The sequence below is a fragment of the Herpailurus yagouaroundi genome, unplaced genomic scaffold (genome assembly GCF_014898765.1).
Source record: "Herpailurus yagouaroundi ecotype Mexico unplaced genomic scaffold, PumYag 163, whole genome shotgun sequence".
Taxonomy (NCBI): domain Eukaryota; kingdom Metazoa; phylum Chordata; class Mammalia; order Carnivora; family Felidae; genus Herpailurus; species Herpailurus yagouaroundi.
Genome location: NW_024412404.1, coordinates 38,806,643 through 38,811,798, shown reverse-complemented (window position 1 = coordinate 38,811,798; position 5,156 = coordinate 38,806,643).

Here is a 5,156-nt window from a genome sequence, read left to right as displayed (position 1 = left end):
AAGCACCTAAACAATAAGAAAAAGACTCTAATTTTTTTTTCCTCTCAAGTATTAGGTAAAAGTAAACACACAGACACTGTAGTCAAGAGTGTCTTTTATTTTCCTTCTTATGAGCACTCAGCCTTTTGCAAAAGAAGGGCAGTGCTGCCCTCTACTGCTGGATGTTGCAATGTCAGCAATACGCTTCTATATACCTCACACTAGCTGTGTGGAATAGATTAGGACAGTACATTACACTGCTTTTGACTATCTCTTTAGGAATTGTTTAAAAAGAAATATGCTCTTGGAAATCCCATTTAATGTTTCCTTCATTATCTCTTCATCTACCTTCATCTTGTATCAAGCATAGGACGTTTGAACACGACCCAATTTAAAAAAGAAAAGGAGGGGCTCCTGGGTGGCTCAGTCGGTTGGGCATCCAACTTCAGCTCAGGTCATGATCTCTTGGTCTTGTGGGTTCAAGCCCTGCGTCGGGCTCTGTGCTGACAGCTCAGAGTCTGGAGCCTGCTTCGTATCCTGTGTCTCCCGCTCTCTCTTTGCCCCTCCCCTGCTCATGCTCTCTCTCTTTCAAAAATGAATAAATGCTAAAAAACAAAAAATTTAAAAAAAGGATATCCCAACCTGGGTGAGGGGTTAGGGAGAGGGAAGCTTAAGACCTTCTCTAGAAGTAAGAGGCTGTATTTGTCATGCATTTAGGGAGAAACAGGACAAGAAGAGGAAATTTTCTTATGACTTAAGGTCTACAGTCTTCCCACTCTTCTGTTATTTGAAGTGTCTTCATTTGCTTTTTGCTAAGTCTATCCATTTCCTTTGTGTTTTTTTGACAGGAGACAATAGTCACCTTGAAATGTAGAGGGAATAGTGGAATAGTGTTTCTAAGACACTTTGTATTCTTCAGAAAGATATAATATGGAAACACAAAGAGTTATTATTAACATTGTTATATTTTAATTAAATATTAAGTATGCTGTCTTGTTACCTTTAAGTTGCTTTGAGATTTTACAGATATCTACAGAGACTTTTTGGAGGACTCTAAATATTTAAAAACTTGTGTTCTCTGCTTTCTTTTCCATCTTTAAAAAATTTCAGAGTGTATGCCTGCAAGAGGCCAGGGCAGAGAGATTTCAGAGTTAGCCTAACCATTACCCTACAGCTACACAGGGACCAAAGTATAACTATATAACAACAACAACAACAACAACAACAACAACAACAACTTCTACAACTGTGTTAAAAGTGTGTGTGTTTCAACACTAAGCAAAAATCTTTTTGTCCCAATTTACACTCAGCTATGTTAAGAGATTTACTCCCAAGTTTCAAAACTATTAAGAGGCAAAATTAGATTTTGATTGTGGGTGCAAAGCCTATGCATTGTTCTACTATGCAGCTCCTCATTCAAATCTCAAAGACAAGTGCTTGTAAACAACATCTGTGACGATGATGATGGTGAGAGCGAACATACTCAGTACTTACTGAGTGTCTTGCACATGTCAGTGTTTTAAATCCATTTAATTACATTAAATCATCTAATCTTCACCTTGTGAGGTAGAACTATTATTATCTCCAGTTACAAATGAGGAAACTGAGGCATACAGAGGAAATCTAGTTCCAGAGGCCATGTTTTTAACCATATGCTATACTGCTTCTTAAGTACAAAAACTATATAGCACAACAATTTCTACATTGTGGCCTGGAACTTAATTATGTTCACCAAGTGGATAAAATCATCAATAGTTGTCACCCTATTGATATCTCTGTTATACAAATCTCGGCAGCTTTAAAAAAAGTTCTGCTCATGGAGGTGCCTGGTTCAGATGCTAATATTAGACCCTCGGGCCTTACTGGACATACCCTTCTATGAATTAGGAAGCAACAACAGAACTTCACTTGGTCCAATCCTTGTATGCTGGTGGGGAGACGAGTCATACATATGGGAGGGAGGAGAGAAATGAGGGATGAGAAGCAAAAGTAGATGATAGTTCCACTAAGTCATGCCCAGGAAACAAGCCAGCTAATTTGAAGGAAGAGGTTGATAAGCAATCACTTTCCTTAACAACAGTGAACTCAATACAGTGAGAGAACAGCACAGCCTTAGGGTCTCTAAGCTTATCTTATTGCTCACTATTTAGCCACACAGTGGCTTTTTTTCAAGTTTATTTATTTTGAGAGAGAGAGAGACAGAGACAGAGAGAGAGAGAGAGAGAGAGAGAGAACGCGAGCGCACAAGATGGGGAGGGGCAAAGAGAGAAAGGGAAAGAGAATCCCAAGCAGACTCCACACTGCCAGTGCAGAGCCTGATGCTGTGATCGAGCTCACAAACCATGAGATCATGACCTGAGCCGAAGTTGGACGCTTAGTGGAGAGCCACCCAGGTGTCCCTGCCACACAACGATACTTGAACAGATCTCCTCTTGCAGCTTTGGCTCTTAAAGAAATGCTTGTTCAGCACACAAGTCAGCTTCTAAATAATATCCTACCCTTAGTAACAGCATACACCTAAATGTAACTATTCCAAAGCACTTTGCACTTGAAGTCCAAAGTGTGAAAAACTCCTCCCTTATCTGATTTGTTCCTAAGTTTAGACCTCCTGGGGATCAGGGCAAGATTGAGTACAACAAGCAAGTGCGGATTTGCTTAGAGGTTCATGGAGTGGCCATGGCTGACCCAGCCTGGCCTGTCTATTACGCTATGGGCACGCTGCTCAGCCCTGAAGGCTTCAGATTTCTCAGACGGTATATTCTAAAGAAATTTATTCCAGATGAATAATTGGAACCCAGATGTGTGGGTTCCAAGTTCCTCCCTCCCAATTCTTTTGAAGAAAAAAAGGAAAAGGAAAGCATCCAGGAGGAAGATGGTAGTGAGGATGCTTGAATAGACGTCATAGCAAACTCATAAGGCAGGAAGAATACTAGTCCTTCTTTCTTTTGACCCGATTGCCTTCTCCCTGGACACTCTCTTTACCTGGCTGCCTGCTTGTCTGGGCAATGTTCGCCTCTAGAGTCTTTTGCTTGATCTATCCATTCAGCAGGGAGGCAGTGTTGCTCAATTCCAAGTCAAAGTGTTAAAATTAGCAATGGCCTGGAAAGCATTTTGTTTATTTCAAGATTGGCACTTTGTGTAGAGGGGTAGCCTGCAGGACTCAAGACAGAAGGATACTGAACATAATCTAAAAGAACCTAAGATGGCCAAGGAAAAAGTTTGAGACTTGGATCCCACATAATATGTAGTTCCCCTCTTTGCTACACCAGTTAACTGTTTGCTCCTTTCCAAAATTTGGAACAGATATTACGAAGACATGAAGAAAAACTGCATATGCCACTTTCTTTGCCCCTATAAGCGTTGACTTGGTTATGGAGCTGCTTAGATTACCAATAAATATTTATTTGGACTTAGCTAAGTTGATGTTTAGGTGGCCATGGGTTGTTTTTTTTCTCCAGGGAATGACGTAAGAAATGGCCATGATATTGTTGGCCAATGCTGTGAAACTCATGCTTTTCAAACTCTGCGGAGGTTCGGCTATAGGACACCGGTCTTGGCAGTTGTCCTTTGCCTCTGCTTTTGGCACCACTAAAAGTTCATTGTCATTTCACCTTTGGTGTTGAACTTGGAATCTTAGAGGGAAGCATTGTTAATGAAACACTACGGGCAGTTTACCTTTAAAAGCAGAGGCAAAGCTTCTGGAAAAAAGCAGGCGATACAAAGGTTGGCTGGTGTTGCACAGAGATTTCTTGGCTTGTGTTCATTACTTTGAATGGAAAATTCATTTTGAGATTTGTCGTATTATCCAGTGAACAGAGGCTGAGGTATTGTTTTCTTCTGTAATACCAAGGGAATGGATTCTTCCTTCCACCATTTATTGAACACTTACTAAGTGCAAAAAACTGGAAGATACTATATAGAGTATGATCTCTAGCCCAAAGAAGCTTACCATCTACACGGGGTGTGGCAATGACACACGGGCAGATGTGCAATGACAACAATAGCTAACATTTAGGGAGTACTTCCTATATGCAGCCAAACACTTTATATGTATTAACTCATATAATTCCCACAACAACCCTGAGGACAATACTATTATCTCCACTTTACAGAGCAGGAACAGAGAGGTTAAGTAACTTGCCTAAACCTGCCCAAGTCAGTAAATGACAGAGTCAGAATCTAAACCTATGTGGTCTGGCTCTAGAGCTAGGTTCTTAACTAGGGCATTTTCTGAAATGGTAATATTGTCAACAAGGTACAGAAGCACAGGAAATGAGAGACGGATTTTGACCAGAATGAGGATTAAGGAAAGTCTTTATGAAGGAGGCATTTACTTTGGGTCTTGAAGATCACCAGGTGAAGACGGGAGGTGGGGAGGTACAGCCCGACTAAAAGAACAGGCAGCTGGGGTACCAGCCAGCTGCTGACAGCGGGATCTGGTTGAGCGCGTGCGTGGGAGGAAAGCTGGAGAGGGACGCTGTGCCCAGATCCTGAAGGACCTTGAAGGCCAGGCCTCCTCTGTAAGGAAAGGGGAGCCAAAACCTCAAAAAAGAGCTGCGAAGGGAATTCCTGGTCACTCCTCCACTTTTAGCAGGCTGTCCCTTGCCTGACACTCAGGCAGGAGGCCCACCCACATTTCCCTCAGGGGGAACAGCCGACCTGGATGGTCAAGGTCGCCCGCGAGGGCTCCGGAGCTGCACGTCCTGGCCAAGGACTCTCGTTCCCGAGCGCAGACGCCGGGGATTTGGCTGCCAGCCGCGGTCAGGTACGCGAACGCTGTCGGGCCTGGCAGCGAGAACGCTTGCTTCATGGAGACTGGAAGGCCGGTCCTCCGGGACTCCCGCCGGCCTCCTAGCTCCTCTCTTGGCCCTCGAAGGTCATGGAGGCCACTTCCAGCGCACCTAGGCCGCTCGGCTCCTCCCCTCAGCACCGGAGACCCAAGGAATATCGTCCTCAACCATAGGAGTCCGCTCTGCCAATCAACCCTAGCCCCCGCCCCCATCTTAGCTGGCGTGCAGTGCATTGGTTGCATCATCACTGGCCTCCGATAAGATTCTTTTCTCGGATTGGCTAATAGCATACCCTCCCTCCCGTCCCTGCTGCGTCAGAAGCTCGCGATTGGTTCACCGCGTTGCCAAGTTCCGGACGCAGCTAGGCCATTGGAGGCCGCGGGCCCG